At 39.1% G+C, this 24,290-nt stretch overlaps 1 protein-coding gene across 2 annotated transcripts in view; it reads left to right on the forward strand.

The window, feature by feature from the left end:
* Nucleotides 1–24,290, forward strand: part of LOC139954299 (protein Wnt-5b-like) — a 105,960-nt gene that overhangs the window by 5,101 nt on the left and 76,569 nt on the right. Inside the window, exon 1 of one of the 2 annotated variants that reach the window (XM_071954037.1) lies at nt 7,866–8,050. The exons of the other annotated variant lie outside the window; for it this stretch is intronic. The gene's annotated coding sequence lies outside the window, so the exon portion shown is untranslated. Of the gene's footprint in view, nt 1–7,865; nt 8,051–24,290 lie in introns of those variants that run through there. 2 annotated transcript variants of the gene reach the window in all.

The raw sequence follows: 24,290 nt of genomic DNA on the forward strand, positions 1-24,290 counted from the left end.
GGTGATATGGGGGGGGGGTGATTTAGGCGACTATGACTTATTATTTCAAGTTTTGGTAGCAATTACTGCGAGAAGTATTCAGCTTAATCTATAGATAGAACAAGCATGACCCGTGAATGCATTATAATACCTTGGTGAACTTTGTTGGAGAATAGTGTGTGCTATGTTTCGCTGTTGTTAATGGCAGTTCTTTGTAAAATATTTGTACACTATAGTAAATAGTATATTTATTCAGTATCGTCTACCGTACTTCGATTCGATTGGTTTATAAGGACTATACCATCGTCAATATCTCTAAGAAATACTTTTAGAAACTTACGGGAATGATTGAAAATGATTGTGGATTATGTATATGGAAATGACGAGGGTATATATTACTCGTGACGCCATCAGTCACGTGCTTTATCATCGACCAATAGCAGTCCTACACTTATACAGAAAAATAATGTGTGCATATCAGACACGCTGTTTGATTGGTTGGTTGACCCACGCTTCCTGGTGACGTACTACTCATTACTCAAAGTACACTTTTTACGGTGAAAATTGTCTGTCTTAGTAGTACTTGAAGTGATTGCATTTGAACCATTTTAAAACAAAGATGTGTTTGCCGCTATGTCTCTTAAGTTGATGTTTTTTTTAATGATGTGCCTATACATTTATAATCAGCTGAAATACCTGTGCTGGATGTATTAAATCTAAAGTATATTGAACTTCTAATCGAAATGATAATGTGCAGTGAATGTGTGTGTGTGTTTGAATTGGTGTAGCTCTCTCACGGTGCGGCTTTGAAGTGGAAAAACGTTCATAATACGATTTCCTTGTTTCTGAGTCTAATTCAATTAGCCTTTTTGAAATGATAGCAGACACAATAGCAAGTGCACTGTTCGGTTTGGATGTATAAAGACAAGGTTACCCAAACCGAACAGTGTTATAGGGTGCGTACGTTTAGCTTCCCTGGGTCGACTCCGGTGTGTGACGGTTTTTTTTCCCAGGACGAACGTGTGCAGATAATTACCCACGTTCATCCTGGAAGAAAAAACCGCCACACACCGGGGTCGACCCAGGGAAGCTAAACGAACGCACCCATTGTGTTGTGTCGACCATATCACAGAATGGCTTTACATACGTGATCGGTAATTGAATGTGTTGTAGTGGAATCCCAGGATTCGGGTTAGCTGGGTTTTAAACTATGAAATGTGCATGATATCAGCAATTGACTATTTTCCAGCCAAACAATTTTGGAAGAGCAAGAAGTGTAGAGTGTTTCGAGCGTTTCGAAACCTTTTGTAGCTGATCAAGTTTTTGTTTACCATGACACGAATGAAGATGTATGTAATATAATTTACCTCATAAGTCATCAAGTTTTCGAGAGAAAAAGTGAAAATCACAGAGCAGTTTTCAGGGGAGTCGCGTAAATCCGTTGTACATGGTAAAATATTTTTCGTGAAATTCTTTTACTCATTTGGTCAAAAATTACAGCACCTCAGGAAGTAATACTATTGTAAGGGAAGCTTTTGCCATAATTATCTATAAACCGTTTAAGTTTATGTATATTTGTGGATGTTTGTGTTTTATGTAGTACAACAAGTACTCAAACCCTTTAGTTGAAGTTGTTCGTGACAATACCGTGTCATTGTAGAGTTTACCCGACAATAATTACCGCTCTAGATTTGAACCTTGTATATAACCACCACCACTAAAACCCATTGGTCCGTGTTTCTTAAGCTCCGCCGTACACGCAAACGGCTCATTCCTCAGCCGTCATAAACGGGTTTACCTTCCGGTGAGTTTCCTGGCCGTGATTGATGGTCGTGAACTTGAGGTTTGACGCTCGGGTCGGCCCCGGTTTTTTTCCTTCGTTTTTTGTTGTGCTAGTTATCGTCACACGTGCTGCACCTGTTACTTGAAGTTAACAAACTATGCTTTATGTGTTGAAAGGAAAAGGGGGAAAAGTTTGTGTTAACAAGTTCTGTGGTGCCCCTTATGATGGTTACTCAAAATAATTATATAGCATAAAACCTTACTTAGTAACGAGTAATGGGGAGAGGTTGATAGTATAAAGCATTGTGAGAAATGGCTCCCTCTGAAATAACTTTGTATTCGTGAAAGAAGTAATTTTCCACGAATTTGATTTCGAGGTCTCGGAATTAGACTCTGAGTTCTCGAAATCAAGTATCTGAAAGCACACAACTACGTGCGAAAAGGGTGTATTTTCTTTCGTTACTATCTCGCAACTTCGACGACCAATTTTTACATGTTTGTTATTTTGTGCATAAAATTATGTTGAGATGCACCAAGTGAGAAGACTGGTCGTTGACAATTACCAATAGTGTCCAGTGTCTTTAAGTTTATCGATATGGGAGCTTGGTTATAGGACCAGCAGTTTGACAAACACGAGCCAATACAGTCAACCAGTTGTCCAAGACAACAGCATGTCAATGTTTATATCATAGTTTTCTGTTTAAAATTAAATGTGATCTGGGGCCAATTTCATAGAGCTGCTTAAGCAAAAAATTTGCTTAAGCATGAAAATAGCTCGCTTATTTTACACATGTTACTGGCAAAAATTTCATGCCATTTACATTGCTTGTGCCTGGTATTTAGCTATTGTTTACTTACTTAGCATAACAATTGAGTGAAGTCTTAAGCAGCTCTATGAAATTGGGCCTGCAGGTATACTCCAGTGCATACCTGGCAGGCAAGATACTTCACTGGTCATATGAAAACAGTTACCGTGGTCACATGAAAACAAGTATAACAGTGAATCAGTTTTGAGATGTGCCCCCTTTCTTCATTTTAAAAGTGGATACAATTCGAACAGTTTTTGTTTCTCTCCATTAAGCTGGGTACAAAATGTGCCGGCAGGAAGTCCAGGCCAGGCTCAGATGTGGTTTGACGTCACGGGCTACATTGGTCGTGTGTCTGCAGAAAGTTACAGGAAAATAGCTAGGACAATAGTCAGATACCTTTTGGTAAAGCGGGTTCAGCAGCCATGGGTTGTTATTGCATGCTGGGAACATGACATCATTATGACATCATGCAGCCAGGTACGAAAATCTCAATGAAGTAAAAACCTCATTTACAATCAATTTTCATATAATTTATTTGACTGGCATTTAAAAATACCTCTCGTTTTGCCAAAGTGTTCATTCTACTTAAACATTTTTGTTTGTGACAGTACCTCATGTAACCATAAAGCTCATGTGTTACGAGTGCATTGTTGACTGAAATGGGCCCAAATATTGACGGATGATTGCAGGCTTTTCGTGTCTCTCCCACTTGCCAATCACATCAGTTGACGTAACTTGACGGACGATGTTGGATTATTGAACATTGTTGGTTGAATACATAATCTGGTTGCAATCTGAGTAAATCCTTCATAGATTAACGATGCTCCCTGGGCCAAAGGACTTGGTTTGCATTTTTTTTTTTCAATGGAGTATTCAGTTATACTGAATCTAACCTACGAGAACTGTATTGAGAAGTTCATTTCTTAAAATAAAAAAATAACACTTATGTGAAACATGATGAGCCTTTTAGTGTTTTAAAGGAACACGTTGCCTTGGATCGGACGAGTTGGTCTTTGAAAAGTGTTTGAAACCGTTTGTTATGAAATGCATATGGTTAGAAAGATATTTTAAAAGAAAGTAGAATATAGTGATCCACACAAGTATCACTCGAAATTGCGTGGTTTTCCTTTTACCACGTCGACAAACACGGTCGGCCATTTATCCATAAATGGCCGACCGTGTTAGTTCGCAAAGTAAAAGATCTTTCTAACCATATGCATTTTATAACAAACGGTTACAAACGCGTTTTAAAGACCAACTCGACCGATCCAAGGCAACGTGTTCCTTTAACTTTCATTGAACCCAAGCAAGACAACAGATACAATTGAATTTAAAAACGATTTTCTCAAAGATATTAAAATATCTGATTGGTCCTCAAACCTTCTAAACACTCAAACAAAACAAAACAAGTTACAGACACTTTTAGAGTGTTACTTATAGCCCATGAAGTTCATGTCTCCGAGCGAGAGACTTTACCGTGATTGAGGTGTCAACCTCATGAAGGGAAAAGCTGTCAATTACCCGCCCGACACTCTAGCTTCGCCGTGGTCGGTGTTCATCATCACCGTCCCACAGGCATGGATGCTAAGCAGGGGCTGAAAGACGCCTTGTTTGCACACAACTCCACTGAGTATTGCGTCCTTACTCAATACATCACAGTGTGGTGGATCGCATATGGCATTAATGAACGACAGCATTCTAAAGCAAACCCAAGTCTGTCTTCTCGGGCGAATTAAAGGCATATTTTACAGGAATTGAAATTGACTTCTTTAATCCCTCGTAATACCTGGTGGCCTTCATTGCAATGACCCCCTTTTTGTATTAAGTTTGGTAGTTTCTGGTCACTGTTGAGTATGAATGGAAGGGTATATTTTTCCGCCCTAACGATCAATTTCATAAAACTTGGTAAGCATGTTGAACATCTTACTTAGCAGGAATACGATTATTACTTGACCAGACTCCACAGATTGTTGCGACTGGTGGTGCCCCAAACTTTGCTAAGCAATATTTTCTGTTAAACGGCTTTGTCCGTTCGTGAGTTCGTGTGATTACGAGGGAAACTTCTTTGTGCTTGGTGAATATTCTCATGTCTCCACAAAATAAGAACAAGGAGCCCTTGGGGATTGTTGAACTGTAAATTAAAATGTTAAGGTGTTGTGGTTTTGGTTATTGGTGCGCTGTGGGAGTTTGTTCCAAATATTGTGCACATGTGAAAGCAATTAAATTAACTTGTCTTAAAATCTGGAATATTGAAAGAGCGCCCGTGTCCAAATCAGATCCTTAAACGTTTTATTGGAAACAGGAATTGTGTCAAGCACGTATTGTTGTAAACAAAAGACCAATGTCCACAATTATAGTTTATGTACATTTTTGTGTACGTATGTTTATGACGTCATGCCATCTGGGAGCCGTGTTCACACGTACGCAGTTATTACGGTGTCTTGTAAAACTGTGTTCACACTGCACTATACTAATTCCACCTGGGTCAGACTCGACCCGGATTCATGGTCCCATGGAACCTGATCCATTTCTGGTTCAGGCTGACCTGGGTCAATAATTGAGACTTTGGAATTGGACTTGGATTCTGCATCAGTTTGTCACATATCTGGGCCATCTTGAGACAGATTCCGGGTCAAGCAGCATCAATGGGTCAGACCCAAAGAGAGCCGGAAGTTTTGGAGTTTGTTTTCCGGTTTGCATTTGTTTCTTTTATTTCTGCCACTATATGTGGGACCGTAGTTGGACTACACACTCTGAGAAACGTTTCGTGCGGAAACGTTTCTCAAATTGAAATGTTTTTAAATACCTTTCTCTAAAACCACATTATTGTGTGGAATTGTTTCTCAAAATGTTAAACATCCTCAACAGCTGAAGTGCTTCTTTACCAAGTAATTTTTTATGGTAATTAATTTGTGGAGTAATTACCATAAGTTGGTGTATCTCAACATATGCATAAAATAACAAACCTGTGAAAATTTGAGCTCAATCGGTCGTCGAATTTGCGAGATAATAATGAAAGAAAAAACACCCTTGTCACACGAAGTTGTGTGCTTTCGGATGCTTGATTTCGAGACCTCAAATTCTAAACTTGAGGTCTCGAAATCAAATTCGTGGAAAATTACTTCTTTCTCGAAAACTACGTCACTTCAGAGGGAGCTGTTTCTCACAATGTTTTATACCATCAACCTCTCCCCATTACTCGTACTCAAGAAAGGTTTTATGATGATAATTATTTTGAGTAATTACCAATAGTGTCCACTGCCTTTAAGGCGGAAGCATTTGACGTGATGTAGATCAAGCTCACACCTGTACATTAGAGTGCATTGGAGGAGGTACTTAACCCCCCTTAGCCTCATTGCTCTGGGTAGCGTGTTGATTCTATACGCAAGGTATGTCCTAATTTGTAACGGGTCAACGTGGTTTCTTTCCGCACCGTCAGAAGTCTTGTATTCGCTCTCCTAGTGGGCCCAATGTCATGGAACTGCTTATGCTGCATGCACAAAACTAGCTAAGCGCAACCGAATTATGCTAAGCAGAAAAGGTTTCTCAGCTAAAATAACATTTAACATGTACAAAATTATGGCTGGTATCTTGCTAAGTTGACGTTTGGTTCTACATTAAGGAGACATCTCTATAAACAAACCTTGTCTTCGCTTTATTTATTTATTTATTTATTTATTTATTTATTTATTTATTTATTTATTTATTTCCAGGCAAACAGTACATACAAAAAATAGGCAAAATAAATATGACTACACAGAGAACAAGCCTGCGGATAACCAAAAAAGCGAAAAATCACTATCTACAGGCGATCCAGACAATAAAAATAACAAAGGCACAAAAGGGTACAAGGACAAAAACGTCATAAAAATTTGGAAAAACACATCAAACCCCGCTTGCAACCTATCCCAAACTCTCGTTTTGTTGTTGTTCCCATCTCAACATGTATGTCTCCCGTATAAGATACATAGTGACGCACTATAGTTTTAATGGATCACGGATCAAATTTCTGTTTCAATATGACTTGGCCAGATCATGCTTACTTTACTGATCTAGGTAATAAATAAAAACTAACTGTTCGACGAAGAGGTGATTCTCAAATTAAGGAGATAATATGCCACCTCTGTCCAAACTTGGGGTTGGTGCTGGCCCTATATTTAATAACAAATTATTGGGGTAGCCAATAATTGTTTTATAATTGAAACAAAATCAAATTCAAAATCGCAATGTCTTCCAAAAGATAATGGGTATATTTTAATTATAACCTGAATGCTTTCTTGACCCTGCTTGAACAAAATCCACATGTCCTTTTTTGCTTTTCGATTTGCTGCAGTGAGAATTTTTCAGATCTCATTTTGATGTGATGTCTATAGCGCCACCTACCGGCCTGGAAATTTAATTTCCGATGAAGACTATTAAGTTGCACACCAAAGCCATCATGTAGCCTAAACATGGAGCATTAAATTAGCCTGCTCAATGGTACTCGCAACTAATTCAGAAAAGAGCACTGCAGGGATGTTATTTCGAAACATTGTTAGCAACGACACCCTTCGAAGTAATGTAGTTTTAGAGAAAGAAGTACTAATTTTCACACTCAAATTTTAACAGCAACGACACCCTTCGAGCGAAGTAATGTAGTTTTAGAGAAAGAAGTACTAGTTTTCACACTCAAATTTTAACAGCAACGACACCCTTCGAGCGAAGTAATGTAGTTTTAGAGAAAGAAGTACTAGTTTTCACACTCAAATTGTAACAGAAATGCTTCAGGCATAAGGCGTCATTATCTGAAAAATATAGGCCCTATAGGATTTGAGGCATTGCATATAGGCCCTTCCATGAAGTTCGCTCATACGCGTGGGCCACAGTTCTATTGTAACTCCAGTAAATAGCGAAGGCGTGGTGGTGGTCGCCCTATTTAGTATTTATACAAATGTTGAGGCACGCAGAGTGAAAGACATTCTTTTGAAGCTAAGCGATTTGGCGTTTAAATCAAGAAAGCAAAATGTTTGCCCGGATCCTCTTTGAATCTACCCTATCATCTATTGTACTCGCGGACATTACATTGTAGCTGAATTAAAACCACTTTCAATGGTCATGTCAACAATGGCCAGGACCACCTGACTGAATTGAAAAGACAACATTCAACACATAATTCTATTTGTGTGCGCAAACACTGGGTTCGTCTACAGCTGCGAAAAGAGATATCGGGCTGCCGGTGGTGGTACGGTATGTCATTGGTGTGGTTGGCTAATTTTTCTCGTACTACTATTATACATGCAAGTCAATGGAGGAGCTTGGCGATGAGCAGCATGGGTCTACGAACACAACTTCAGTCATGTTGAAGATCGTTGTTGATCGAGTGCGGGTCAGAACTTTGATTTCTGTCTGTGTTTTTGAGGATGAGGGCTGATTGTGACGTCAATGTATTCTAAAGAGGAGGAGACTTGACCATGGAGGAATAAGCAACAGAGATATAAGTGGTGAGTCAATGCTTTTACTGATATACTTTCATCAATTTCACGTGGTGTGTGTTTATGCGGTACATCATATCTATTATTGCGGTACATCATATCTATTACGCGGTACATCATATCTATTATTGTGAACCTGTATAAATGCATGTATTTCCACCTCTCACTGCTTTTGTTACACTCTGTTTAGTTGTCTTTAAGTTTTGTCTATTTTTTGGCTGGTATAAATTGTAACAATCCAGGGAGTGGTCACCATAGTTGTTTCTTATACCAAATTTGTCTACATAGTTGACATAATGCGTTCTTATTGCTGGTCGTGAGGTTAACGGGGCGGATATGTACATAACGTTTTAGTGCTATGCCATGTTTTATCATGTAAAAGCAGGACAGTTCTTTTCAGAACTGAGAAGTCTCCCGAACCTCCGATTATCTACTCCGCGGCAGTAGAATAAAGCAAGACAGTTCCCTAAGAACAAACTCTACCTGGCAAGTAGATACACACATGGTGTTACCGCAAACCAAATATACATTGATACCTCACCATGCAATGCCTCAAATCCTATATAATGTATTTACTGTTATGATTTATCAATGGAATTGAATTCGTGAATTTGAGCAAGTGGGGGGTATGCTCGCGCCCATATTGATTTGCCTTTTCGTCTCCTACATTGGTCTTACACACAGTTTTTGAGCTATTTTGCCAGCAGCGCTGGCCGTCCACCATTTCGTTCGCCCTCAGAATGTCACTGTTAGTGCATAATGATGTCCTTGCTTAACATAGAAAAATATTGCTTAGCATTAGTAACGTTGGTATGTTACTATAAACCATTGTATGTCACTTGTGAGTGAGTTCACGGTATGTAGCATTTGTAAATCCAAAGCATTTTGGTAGGAGCATGTAAGGAGGTGGGCCACGATTGTGCAGTTCTGTTCTTTAAATTTGGAACTGTCAATGACAATATTAAGTTATTGTGATCAGTTGCGTTTAGCTCACACAAATCTAAAACCATAAACAGTTGACCTCCATATGTACACATATCTAATGTTTGCCTGCATGGTCTTACATTACAATTATCCCTTGTGGTACAAAAACCAACAACTTAATTTATGGAGTCTTATTGTTTCTGATCTGTTTACACCCCCCCCCCCCGTTTCAACAACGTGACACAATGGTGTACAGTCTAACCTGGGGAAAGGGCGGGGTTAGAGGGGTGCTGGGAGGGCATCGATAATTTGAGCTTGCATTTTACAGAGCCATTCTGATTTACTATGTAATGAGGGACTTTATGTGATAAGCCTGGCTGGTTTTGAGTTGTAATAATCATAATTCGCATGGGATACACCTATCTCGGAGTCTATTCTATCTCTACTGCTTGGAGTATCATTCATTTCTAAAAGGCACTGTACTTGATCTTGACACGGTGTAAACAGCGCCCTCTTGAGTCTGGTGAATCAAACCATTCAGTGGTGTATGTACGTTTTGAAAGGAACGACTGAAAAAGACCTTTGCAATGTATTCTCAGTAGCGACCAAACGTAATGATAATCTCGAAAGAAAGTTGTTCCAAGTGTATGCCGATTTGACCCCAAAATTTTGATTTAACATTCAGTAGGTATTTTTATGGGGGTCAAGAAAGTTACAAGCTTTCATTTGAGCCATTGCTCGAAAAAGTCCGCCAATTACAAATAGTAGCAGTGAAATAAAGTGCTCAAAATTAGTTTTGTCGGGATCCCGACAATATATCACGTCACCAATTCTTATGTGTTTTATAAGAAACGTTTTAAAATGTTGTCATGGTTCCTGACCATTAAAAGTAAAAGTTAAACTTTTTTTCGTTAGAGCGGGTGATACTCTTTAAAATAACATTCACTCAAAAACAAATATTTTTTAATGTTTGGGGCAAAAAATCTTACATAGCATCTTTGAAGTAACATTGATTTAGGGTGGGGCGCGGGGTAGCCTGAACATCTGACGTCACACTTCGAGGCTCGTGAGTGTGCCAGAGACCAGCCTCCAAATCGGCGTATATAAATTCACCTTTGACCTACATTCATTTCACATAGAGATACGCAGTCAAATTCTACACCAACATTACATGCAAGTCAACCACATGTATAATACCACACACGTGGACACGTACATGCGGACGAACGAAAGTAAGCTTTCAAAACCTGTGATTGGTCGTCCGAGGTGACCTCAGACCAATCAAATCAAACACACCTACGGTAGCTTTTAGTCACTGCATTTATCAAATGATATTATTGTATCCAATGGAATCACTGGATCTGAGGAGCAGGGGCCTGTCATAGGCCGTGTCCGAATTGGCGACTTCGGCTACAGCTACGGCTAGATCAGAGCGTCTTTCAGTGTTGAAGAATAGCAGACGCGCGCGCCATAGCCGTAGCTGTAGCCGAAGTCGCCAATTCGAACACGGCCTTAGTCTAGGCGCGGGGTAACATCAACCCATGTCCTAGAAATAAGATTGAAGTTGAGGGGTCTTGGTGACATTTTTCACTTGTGATGGACACGGAGATACTGTTCAGTGGGCTTCCACAGCGAAATTAATCATTTTGTTGCGGTAGTTAATATTAGGCCTAGGCTACTATGACTTAAAATTGGGCTTAGTTAGTTTGTACTGTTGATGTAGTTTTTTTTTTTACATACACACAAGAGAAAGCAAAATACATGCATCTAATATAGAATTTAAGACAACGAGTAGATTCATTTGGAAGAGGCTTTATTTTGTCAGGGAGAATTCAGTAGCTGGTCGCTGCGTTGCTGCAGATAGAAAGTGTAAAGAGCGCCCCCACTTGGGCCATAAGCGTCCAAGTGGAGATCGCCGTATTTCTTTCTTCAAAATCATTTCAAAAACTCAAATCGTTCTGCTGCAGAGTATCCACTTTATTTTGAATTGTGTGGCATGAAGCACAAAAATTAAACGTAATGCGTATTTTTTGAAGAACATTCTTGGTTTGATCGGGGCATTTGTGGATCATTATTTCAATTTCAAACTTTAGTGAAAAGTGTGACCTATTAATTTGTATTTGCCCTTATCGCCCCCTCCAAAACTGTACTTCCTACCCCCGGAAACCCTTTTCTAGCCATCCGTATTTGTGACTGAAATGCCGTACTCTGAAACTGAAGAAAAAAACCAATGTTACAAATAGTAACCTCCCCCTGTTATTTTACGCGGGTTGAACTTGTAGAAGTCAGCGCACAATTGCCGTCCTATAGGGTCCTATACGAAGACGTGACATTTGATACGGAACTTGCTAAATATGCGTGGTGTCCGTTTGCAAGTCGTGTTGTGTGTCCGTCGCACTCGCGTTTAAAACCCCATATTGCAAAATAACCTTACCCTGTCACTGAGCTCTTTACAGCGCCGTCCCAAACGTCATTTCTGCCCACGGCGAGACTTTGTGTGTCGGCAGTCAGGGACTTTCGGCAGTCAGGGACTATTGTCCAGTTCATATTGCGTGGTTAATACCAACTGTATCCCTGACCAATATACATATTTTTCTTGATTTCCAGAATAACAAGATGGTCGCATTTTGGGGGTTTCTTACTATTCAATGTCGCTCTTGTGTGTTTTGGGGTTTGGCGGTGAGATTTGACATTTGGATGTTGTTTGTTTCGAGATACCGAAAGTTTATTATTTTGTACATGGACGAAACAACCTGATACGGAGTGGTCAAGATGTTATAGTTGAATAAATATTGTTGTGACAATGAATGAGTTTGGTCAACTCAAGATATCTTGGATTGTTGTTCCACTTTCAAAAATGTGGATTTGTTGAAATCGACACTTTTTTTTAATTTTATTTTTATTGACTTTAACTGTATAAGTCCTGGTGAAGTGTTATGTTTGCTCAGTTGGTGTTTGTTTTACACGGGAACGATATTCGTCTTCAAGGAGGTTCTTATTTGGGGCTGACGTCATTCAGACTTAACTATATCAAATTAATATTCTGAACAAAAATATTATTTATAAAAAATTGTAAACATTTATGTTGTAATGATATGTGATAATTAGCTGATATATATATATATACATGTATATATACAAATAAAAATTTTTTTTTTTTTTATTACTCAAAATAATTAAAATAATTATTAGCATAAAACCTTTCTTGGTAACGAGTAATGGGGAGAGGTTGACAGTATAAAACTTTGTGAGAAACGGATCCCTCTGAAGTGACGTAGTTTTCAAGAAAGAAGTAATTTTCCACGAATTTGATTTCGAGACCTCAAGTTTAGAATTTAAGGTCCCCACGAAATCAAGCATCTGAAAGCACACAACTTCGTGTGACATGGGTGTTATATCTTCCATTATTATCTCGTAACTTCGACGATCAATTGAGCATAAATTGTCACAGGTTTGTTATTTTATGCATATGTTAAGATACACTAAGTGAGAAGACTGGTCTTTGACAATTACCAATTGTGTCCAGTGTCTTTAAAGGGAACTTGGTAAAGGGCCTTCTTTGGTAATATCGCTCAACCCATGCCAATAAAAACTTACTTGGTTAGAAGTACAGCAGCTTTCGATTGCATAATCGTTTTGAGAATCATTTCAATGTGGCTATATGGAAAATGTAAATTTGAGAATCGTTATACTACCAGTAACCCTTCTCAGAATGTGTATTCCATTTACGGTTTATTCATCACGCGGTCTTCGACGATTTCAAAAACGCGAAATGAATGCTCACTAGGTTAGTGTTATTGTTTATATCTATGTTTAAGATTAAAAAATAATCAGACGGTTTCACAAAAACACAAGTATTCTTTCCTTTTAATTATATCTGTGTGCGGTTCGAATCCCCAGCCATGACACTTGTGTCCTTAAGCAAGACACTTAACCATTGCTTCGTCCTTCGGATGGGACGTTAAGCCGTTGGTCCCATGTGTTATGTGACGCATGTAAAAGAACCCAGTGCACTTATCGAAAAGAGAAGGGGTTCGCCCCGGTGTTCCTGGTCCGATCGGCAGCAAATTGCGCCACAGCACATTGTAAAGCATTACATGGTGCTATCAGAATTAGGTCTCATAATTCAAAGGTAGTCCAAAATCTTGCAGGAAATACTGTATGTTACAGCGCCAGGAGTGTCACTGGGTGACGGACATGTGCGCTATATAAGAAGAATCATTATTATTACTATTATTATTCCTCATAAAAAAAAATCAAGTCTTCCTTTGACTTTTCAGCCAGTGAGAATACACACGGACTCAATGCAGTGTAATTAATCCCAGCGAGAGCGACTGATGGTTGGAGTCCTTTAAAGCATCATTTCCTCCTTGATTGAAAGTGAATCCAAAAACCTGAATGATTTGCAAAAAAAAAGTATATCATCGGTCACTGGGATAGATCTCCCCCTGCCTTCCCCCTGCCTTCCCCCTGCTTCAAACCAAAGTGCGACAGGAAGCCATGGCCAGTGGTGTTGTGGCGCCCCCCTGGTTCAGTGGCCCAGTCCAGGCATGCCAGATCACCCCGTCCGTCTCACGCATTCAGCAGGACTCCTGCGTTCCTTCGGAAATGACCAATATTGCCAGCAAATCTAAAAATTGTCTTAGGTTTCAAGGAAACCCCGGTTGTCAGGCTCGAGGGTTGAGACTCTCAAGGTATGGGAGCAACACCTGTGAGTATTAAACGGGGGAGATGGGTTTTTTTTACATCGAGGTGACGAGGTTGATGATCAGGGATTGTATGGATGTGGATCCCTGGGAAAGTGTTGCACTGGGTACCTCTGGGGTAGATTCCTATCTTCTTAGGACTATCCTTAAAAGATATTAAACAAATTAAAGCTAGTCCTAAGTTAGGTCGAGTAACTCGTCCTAACTCGAGATAAGACTAGTCTTAGGAGATATTAAAAATTAAAATGTCCCTATACTCGAGATAATAGGTGATATACAGAAATTAAGGCTAGTCCGAAATTAAGACGAGTAACTCGTCCTCGTCCTAACTCGAGATAAGACTAGTCTTAGGAGGTATTAAACCTTCAGGCTAGTCCTAAGTTGTGACGAGTAACTCGGCTTAGGAGATATTAAAAACTTAAGAAGTCCTAAGTTAGGAAAGGTAACTCGTCCTATAATCGAGATAAGACTATAGTCTTAGGCGATATCCAAAACTTAAGGCTAATCCTAAGTTTGGACGAGTAACTCGTACCAACTCAAAATAAGACTATAGTCTAGTGCATGACCAGGTTCAGGAGATATGTTTCCAACTTAATGCTAACTCGTCCTAACTCAAGATTTTAGACTAGTGTTCAATCTTTGTGAAATCCACCCCCTGGAATTATAGGTTTTACTAAAGCTCATTTAATTAATACGACTAAAGTAATACTTAAGTGGTATTAATTAAATGAGCTTTTTTTTTTATCGAGAATGAAACTTGTCGAAATCATCAATTAACTCGTCTCAGGAGATATTAAAAACTTAAGAAGCTCTAAGTTAGGAAAGGTAACTCGTCCTACAATCGAGATAAGACTTAGGCGATATACAAAAACTTAAGGCTAATCCTAAGTTTGGACGAGTAACTCGTCCCAACTCAAAATAAGACTATAGTCTAGTGCATGACCAGGTTTAGGAGATAATTTTTAACAACTAAATGCTAACTAGTCCTAACTCAAGATTTTAGACTAGTGTTCGATCTTTGTGAAATCCACCCCCTGGAATTATAGGGTTTACTTAAGTCGTATTAATTAAATGAGCTTTCATTTTTTAATCGAGAATGAAACTTGTCGGACTCATTAAAGGCTTATCGTGATTCATTACATTAATTGAATGAGAGGGCAGTGTTAACAGCAATTGATTGAGCTTTTAGATTTGTTTTCAGATGCAATTTCGTATTTCCTTGTGAGGAAAAAAGTACAAATTTAGTGTTTTTTCGGGTAGGCTTTTGGGATAGGTCTCGTTAAAAGGCATGTGGTTCCTGTGGGTGGTTCTTGTGACAGGGCTGAATATTGGTTCTACGATTGGGTTCCTGACTACTCCGGGATGGTTCCTACACGGGCTAATACCGGTTCCTGTTGGAATGTCCTATCACAGGGGCCGATTCTGGTTTATAGGAGAGGGCTCATGCACATCGGTTAATATTTGTGCCGTTTATTGTTCCGTTTAGGGAACTGATAATGGTTCCTCGAGAGATTTTCCTGTTGATGTGTGTTGGCCTCGCAAAGAGACCGATTGCTTCAACCGGAGTTGTTCAGAGGGGCCGATGACCAGTTGTCTTGTTTCATGAAGTATTTTCCCTTGTTTACAAATCTATGGACAAAACACTTTGTAAGAATAAGCATCATCGTTTCCACAGAGTCAGTCCTTATCCTAAACCCAAAAAGACATTTAGACTGCCTGATTAAACTTCCACGTACTTTCTCAGCGCCAGCAGTTTAACAGTTTTCTACCCCCCCCCCCTTATCCCGGATGAAAAGTTCCGAATATTAACGAAATCCAGAAAGTTGAACCTACCCACCTGCTAACTCAATTTTCATAGGAGGAAAGTGCCCTACTTCCTTTTGGAATTAAGACAAATTTATTGAATTGGGCTCTCGGAATTGCCGGTAGGAAGGACAGCAGTCCCCCCTTTTTTGTTTAACTCCAACATGTCAAGTTTTTTTTTCTGTCTCTGTGACGTGCTGTATCATGACTCTGAAAATAAGACCCTCTGCTTCGGAGCCTGGACATCGTTTGCCCATATTTCCGTTTACCGCCTTGTCACAGTCTTGACATCACCACCTAAACACTTGTTCAGATTCTAGGTTTCTTTTTTTTGGTAATCAATTATTAATTTAAAGGTATTATTTATCTGTTCTTAAGAGCCATTCTGTATGGTTTAGAATACGCTGTCAGGTATTCTACACCGAGCCGTAGTGTATTTGGTGTCAGAGAGGGGGCGCTGGGGAGGGGGTGCGGGGGCACTGGCAGGGGGAGGGGCGTTGCACGTTCATAACAGTGTCCTTATTTTGACTGCCCCAAAAATTGACATACAAATAAGGGACAGTAAAAGCTATGTTTCAGATGTTTATTTTTATACCTCGGGGCAAGTGAGGCTCTCACTATAAACAGGAAGAAGAAGATCCTTTCCGATTGATAAATTATCCGTTTTGTGCTTTTTTTAAACCACTCATGTTCCATAATGTACCAATCAGAGAAGTATATTTTGAGATCCCTTTAATGTGTTTCAAACTTGCAACGTTGCAACCTATGATTGTGCAGAAAATAAACCAGCCTCAGGGAAATTACGTTATGTTTGATGGTTTTGTGTATAATTGCAATAGTAAACAGAGTGTGCAGGTTCGACCCTGCTGAAGTATAAGCAAGACTTAACCATTGCTTCTTTAAGCCATTAAATACACGCTGTCTGAGGTTTATTTCATGACGAATATGGTATGCTTGGAAGCGACACGCCGGCCATTTTGATATCGTTAATGGCACTGGGCACGTTTTGTAAAAAATACAAGCATTCTCACTTGGTGTATCTCGACGTACGCATAAATAACAATCCTGTGAAATATTTGGGCTCAATTGGCCATCGAAATTGCAAGAAAATAATGAAAGAAAAAACACCCTTGTTGCACACATGTGCATGCTTTATGTGTGTCAAGGCTTTAGGCCTATAAATTAATGGTCTTTTTCCTATTCAAATAGTTTGAGTGAGAAATTACTTCTTTCTTAAAAACTATGTTTCTTCAGAGGGAGACGTTTCACAACAGCTCTCCGTTGCTCGTTACCAAGTTAGTTTTATGTTATTATTTTGACCAAACGTGCACGAGCATGCTTGGCAGCAGCTGTAGACAACTATGTTGTTTTCGTTCAATGGAAAATTGTTTTACAAGATTCATTCCCTTTCACCATTTATTTTTAATCACGACACAATCCAATAAGATTCAATTAAATCGCTAATTCGGTACACACCTGGAATTGTTCTTGGTGTTCTATCTATGAGCAATCGGTGAACTCGCAGATTGGAACCAAACTAAACACGTTTGAGAAAGAAGGCTCAGCCGTCGATTTCACCAAACTCTTTCAAACTAACGAGTTAAGTTCCGTATCTGAAGACGTTCGGACGCATTAAACCCATAATAAGTTTGGATGAGTTATATACTCGTCCTTACTCGAGATAGAATTAATCCTAGCATTAGACGGCCCCCTATATAGTGCATGGATGAGATTGTTCAGACTTTTGGCTGAATTCAGACTTTTTATGTCGGGTAGAGAAAATCAGACACTATTTTGTCCACAAATAAAGAAATCCTGCTCATCGGTCTACTTCTCTAGTGCTTTGGATACTGTTTCCAAAAGCTCCTTGGAATCTATAACTCCTGGGGTTACCAAACAGTAGAAATGGCATCATTTCAACACACCTTTGAATTTGTATCCAAGTTTCAGACTTTTTCGTTAGTAATGACCTTCACCCCTGCTAGTCCTCCTTTCGATATACCATTTAACACTCTTTGATTCTACTCAGGAGATGCACTCCTCAAAACAGTAAGATGCCAATCGTAAACATTCACCCTAAACCCGTTTAATCCTCAAGTGCATTATTTTTGACATTATCCATTCTCTGAATTTATTCTGCCTGCAAACAAACTACGCTATTAAATATTCCAACCATCACACGTTTGCAATCGGGCAACTTTCAAGATGAATACAAGAAACATAATTACAGTAAAAAGCAAATAGATTTTTGTAAAGCCATTTCTTATTTCCAATGTGCGTGTTTTAAAGCACAGCATTGATTTTCGGCTAAGTGCCGAGACTTTAATTGAGGCATGGGCTTTTAAAGAAGTCCAACCCACAGCTTGAGGGCCAGAGGCGGTATCAATGCTTCAATCCCAAGGTTTGCACCCTCGTTTCCTCCTGTAAATATTGTCTCTTCCCCGTACCATGATGGATGGATTTCCCCCGGGTCGATTCTTAGGCTTGGGGATGCTTAAGAGGACTTGATTTGGATAGGGGGGGGGGGGGGGTCGGTGTGGGGTTGGACTGTAATAACCCAGTCTCTATCTCTCTTGGTCTAATATATTTGACGTCGTAAATCTAACTGACGAGAATTAATTAAATATACACACTGTATTAAAAAAAAATTGTTAACAAAAATTTAGACTTGTAATGCGAGACTAAACCCAAATATTATTATTGTGATATCATTGATAGGGTTTGTTTTAGAAGGAAATATAATTATCTGGTTGAGGTTCCATGACTGAATTAAAGACACTGGACACTATTGGTAATTGTCAAAGACCAGTCTTCTCACTTGGTGTATCTCAACATATGCATAAAATAACAAACCTGTGAAAATTTGAGCTCAATTGGTCATCGAAGTTGTGAGATAATAATGAAAGAAAAGCACCCTTGTCACACGAAGTTGTGTGCTTTCTGATGCTTGATTTCGAGACCTCAAATTCTAAACTTGAGGTCTAGAAATCAAACTCGTGGAAAATTACTTCTTTCTCGAAAACTACGTCACTTCAGAAGGAGCTGTATCTCACAATGTTTTATACCATCAACCTCTCCCCAGTACTTGTTGTAACCAAGAAAGGTTTTATGATGATAATTATTTTGAGTAATTACTAATAGTGTCCACTGCCTTTAAAAATAATTGTTAATAATATAGACTTGTAATGCGAGATTAAATCCAAATATTATTATTTTGATATTATTGATAGGGTTTGTGTTAGGAAGGATAATTATCTGGTGGAGGTTCTGTTCGAGATTTCATCGAACGAATCGTCAGCATCTGTCCTCTCTATATTCTAACACATAGTCTGGGCAGCGTTTTGATTCTTTGAATCCTTGCGTAAACGCTAAAATTAAAGGCAGTGGACACTATTGGTAATTACTCAAAATAATGTTTAGCATAAAATCTTTCTTGGTTACGTTTAATTGATAGCTGTTGAACTTGATAGTATAAAACATTGTGAGAAACGGCTCCCTCTGAAGTAAAGTATAGTTTTGGAGAAAGAATAAATTGTCCACGAATTTGATTTCGATACCTTAGATTTAGAATTTGAGGTCTCGAAATAAAGTATCTGGAAGCACACATTTTCGTGTGCAACAAGGGTGTTTTTTCTTTCATTATTATCTCGCAACTTCGACTTGAGCTAATTTTTTCACAGGTTTGTTATTTGTTATTTTATGCATTTGCAAATTTGCAAATTTAGTGTATGGTTGAAAAGAAACAAACATATAGACAACTTGAGTTTTCTTTTAGAACTCACTTTACTTACTCGTTCCTTGATCGTTCATAATTTTGAAAAAAAGTACACGTCGGGAAGGCGGCGACCTACGAAACACTACCCCGCCTACCCTTTCTCTAATAACCTATAAAAAAACATATAACAAGAAGTAATCAACCCCAAAAGATGAAACCAGCAACCGTCACTAACTGCTCACTGAAAACAAACTGTCATCGGGTCTCTTCCCAACTCACGCCGAGAAAATTACAAACCGTTCTCCCAAAAGATAAAAAACAGGAGACAGCAAGAAGAAATGTACGATTGCTTAATGATCCAGCTTGAATGATGGGATTCAGTGGTTGGGAATCACTAATATTGGATGGCTTGGGTTTATGCGGACCAGTAGACTCGTGATGAAAGCTAAAAAGGAAGTTTTTTGAGGTTGGGCTTGAAGGGGTTCGGTTAACTGGATCTGATTAAGGATTTAAGTACAGGGTTTGTAATTAGTTGTTGGGGAAAACAATTGATTTGTTTCAATCTCAAAGCCCAGTAGTTAACAGTACTGGAGTGTATTTCACAAAGAGTTGAGACCAGTCTAATCTGTACTAAGGACGAGTTACTCGTCCTAACTTAGGACTAGCTGTACGTTTTTGATATCTCCTAGGACTAGTCCTTATTGGGACTAGTCCTAACTCTTTGTGAAATCGACCCCTGGTCCTTGCCCAATATTCAGTTGAAATACTGTGCGACACGAGGGGAGAACCGTTTGAAGACCTTAACATTGTTGCATGCGTTGGGAGGCGGCGACCAATCACAGTTCGATTGACGAGGTTTTTTTGTCTGATTGGTTTCTGGTTTTGGTCCCTTACTAAACGCCATTACAAGATATTACATGAATTTTCACAGTTTGTTTTTATAGACCATTTGTTGAAAGAAGAAGAATGGATAAACTATTCAGAAAAGAACCCTGTATTTTGTATCCCTTGAAAAACAAGCCCCCCCCCCCTTTAAAAGTAGCTCTGATGGCTTGTTATCTTCTGAAACCTTCGCTGTCGTGTTCCTTGAAGTATATGTATAGCGATAGGGCCGACTATTCTCATTACACAATGAAAGGACCAGACTATTCCCCACCAAGCCTCGGTTTGGTTTCATTGATGATGTGAATGGGTGGGGGTAAGATTCTTATACCCATTTGTTCTTAAAGAACTTAATGAAGATTGTTAAACCAGTAAATAATATTTTTGTTAAACCATAGGCAACAATATCCTTACATCTAAAGTATGTGCCCCCATAGCCCTTTATCACGGTGTGGTCATCTTGATATTACTCCATTCCAGCTCATTGTAACCAAACTGAGGCTGCACGAAATAATAGTCTGATGCCTGCGCTATGAGTGTTAGCGTTCATTACTGTTGGAAAAGGGAACATGGCCAAGATGGTGACATAGCGTGATAAAGGTCTTCAGAGAGATGTTTGTAATACCTGGTTATATTCTGTGGCTCTGAACGAGGTTATTCTGTTTTTATAAACACCGTTACAGATTCAACTTTGGACATACCATCATTGACACCCTGGTATTCGAAACAGGAAAAAAGCTTGCTACTTAAATCTACATACATCGGCATTTATATTAGGCGCATTTTCCTGTTACAACCAAAGCACCTACAAGCGAGAAAAAGTCCAAACTCAAGATGTTCAAATGTGTATTCAAATAAAACAGTCAAGTATTTCGGTAGAAATGGGTCTTAAGTAGTGTATTTAATTGTCAAAGTGTAGTTGCAGGGCGAAGATGTGATGGAAAGAGTTCCATAGATGTGGAGAAGCAGCAGAAAATGCACGTGAACCAGCTCTATTGACGGTGCGGTGTACGGTCAATATCTTTTGTATAATACTAGCAAGAAAACTGTTTTGTTTGGGTGATAAATAAAATAGTCCTTGCCCTTTCATAACTTGTGGTCACCTGGATCAGGACGTTGTCATGTTAGTTTAAAGGGTTAAGCATATGTTGGCTTTTCAAATTATCATAATTTAATATTTGGATATTGAAGATGATCCAACGACAGATTAGACTGGCGCCCATGTTTTATGATTCGCCTAGGCCACTGGTTAATCATAGACGGGAGACTGGACTCTGGATTAGGTTTTGCAATTGGTCTGACGGGTGGGTATACCAGTGGGCTGGGGTCAGATGTTAGCGATCAGATCAAACACGAGCGGTCGGTTACTGTCAAATCAAGGATTGGGATTTATTTGTAGCCATTTTGTGGTTACTGTATTGTAATCCCATCCGGCTGTACAGGGGCGTTGCTTGTGTGTTGGGAGGGGACACTGTGGCGTTATCTTGAATTTCAAGGTTAAAGATGGCAAGTAGATGGAGGGGGGGAGCATTGAATCCCACTGGGCTAGCCAAACATAACCACAGAGTGGACCTGAGACAGAAAAAGAGGTCCATACGATGTAGGGACTTGAAACAATCGATACACTGCGAACGTTCACACAGTGTTTTCACCAATTTTGAAGAGCGTGTGAATCAATTTAGCCCGCCCCCTTCTATCTTCTCCTTAAAGGCAGTGGACACTTGGTAATTACTCAAAATATTTATCAGCATAAAACCTCATTTTGTAACGAGTAATGGGGAGAGGTTAATGGTATAACACATTGTGAGAAACGGCTCCCTCTGAAGTGAAGTAGTTTTCGAGAAAGAAGTGATTTTCCACGAATTTGATTTCGAGACCTCAAGTTTAGAATTTAAGGTCCCGAAATCAAGCATCTGAACGCACACAACTTGGTGTGACAAGGGTGTTTTTTTCTTTCATAGTTATATCGCATCTCCGACGACCAATCGAGCTCAAAATTTCACAGGTTTGTTATTTTATGCATATTATAAGATACACCAAGTGAGAAGACTAGTCCTTGACAATTACCAATAGTGTCCACTGCCTTTAAAAAAAGTGAGAGCGAAGGAAGGTAACAGAATGTGTGGTCGAATGCCCGAAGATACCTTAGTAAGTTGGTGGGTGGCAGGGACGTTTTCATCAAGGGATCGTTTCCGTATCCGCTAACGCATCAACCACAGATGACACTAAACAACCTCCCCCAGACTTTATTAACGACGGTATAGTAGTAATTAGTGATTTAAATCAATAACTTCCTTTGGCCAATATCTTATAGGAAGACCCACTTGATGCGCCTTCAACTGATGGTACGTTGTTGTAAACCACTGGCTTATTTCAAGTTAAGCCAATAATTACTTAAGATCTCTTAAAGGTATTAGATAAACCATTTGGTTGTATTTGGAAGAGCAAATTAATTTAAAGGCACTGGACCCTTTTGGTGATTACTCAAAATAACTGTTAGCATAAAAACTTACTTGGTAACGAGCAATGGTAAGCTGTTCATAGTTAAAGCATTGTGAGAAACGACTCCCTCTAAAAAAACGTAGTTGTTGAGAAAGAGGTTATTTCTAACTCAAATATTAAAATGCTTCAGGCCCTGAAAAAGAAATCGGCATTTGAAAGCACCCCACACAAATTATTTGCAACAAGGGTGTTTTTTCCTTTCAATGATTCTCTTGCAGCTACGATGACCGATTGAGCTCAAATTTAAAAGGATGGGTTTATGTAAAAGAAGTAATTTCTCATTAAAATACTTGAATTGAATTTGAGACCTCAGCTGAGGTCTCGAATTCGAGCATCTAAAAGCACACAAATTTGTGCAAAAAAAGGTGTTTCTTCTTTTAATTATTTTCTTGAAACTTTGATGAACAATTGAGATTATATTTTCACAGATTTGCTATTTTATGCATATTATTTTAAAACACCAAGTGAGAAAATTGGGCTTTGACTTTTTATTCCAGCGCCGGCCTTTAAATCACCGTTGCCTATTAAGATTTTGACTACACCTTATTGTGGTCCATGTCGTGTCTTGTATAGGAGTTCGTGTACTCTCCTTTTTTTCGGTTTGTCTAAATGCAATAAGAAATCGAGCGTTGAAAGGCAGTTTGTGCCCTCCCTGTAGCTCCCTTAAGGCGCCACCACAAATCTTTAAAATGTTTTCTCCTGTCAATGTGTACATTACATGTGTCCTCCGTGTGCTGTATCTTTAAGGCACTGTACACTATTTGTAATTACTCAAAAAAAAATTGTTAGCAAAAAATCTGACTTGGTAACGAGCAATTGGGAGCTGTTGATAGTATAAATCATTGTGAGAAACGGCTCTCTCTGAAGTAACATAGTTTTTTAGAAAAAAAAATATTAAGGACTTCAGGCCTGAAGCCTTTTAATAGGCATTTGAAAGCACACAATTAATTTGTGCACCACGTGTGTTTTTTCTCTCGTTATTATGGAACTTCGATGACCATTGAGTCCAAATTTTCACAGATTTGTCATTTATGTTGGGATACACTATATAAGTGAGAATACTAGTCTTTGACAAACCGAAGGTGTCCAGCGCATTCAAAGTGTTTTCGCTGGTTCACTATGTGTATATCTAGCGTGCTTGTATATATGTTCTGCCCCCTTTGATGTTGGCGTCTTGTTCCCTCATATATACACCGTGTTGTCTTTGCTAATGAAATCTTGACATTCTGTTCATCTGTTTTTCATAACACGAGACGCGTTGCAAGAAGTGAGCTACTCTACTTTCCAAGAAAGTACTTGTGGAGGAAACTCGAAGTGTTTCAGTGGCGTACCGCGCTTTGCCCGTCACACATGAATATTACATGAGTCTTTTACCGCGTGGACCGGGATGTACTTCAAACGCCTTTATACAAGCATAACTGCATATAGTGATGTCATACGGGTAACTTGAGTGTTTCATGATTGTGAACTACATGTACATGTGCAGTGAAAAGAGCAATCATGTACACCGGGATTACCAAAATTAGAGAAAACAAGTTATGGGGTGAACGGGTGGTGGTAAACACTTTTAGGGATTAAGGTAAACTAGTGTAGGGATGAACATAAGTGGTGGTCAACTGTTTCAGTGGTAACACGTAACGGTAATCTATAGATTATAGGTGAAAAGAGGTGGTAAACTAGTTCAAGGTATAAAGGTGTGGTAAATAGTATATGGTGA

This window comes from Asterias amurensis, chromosome 2 (genome assembly GCF_032118995.1).
Source record: "Asterias amurensis chromosome 2, ASM3211899v1".
NCBI lineage: Eukaryota > Metazoa > Echinodermata > Asteroidea > Forcipulatida > Asteriidae > Asterias > Asterias amurensis.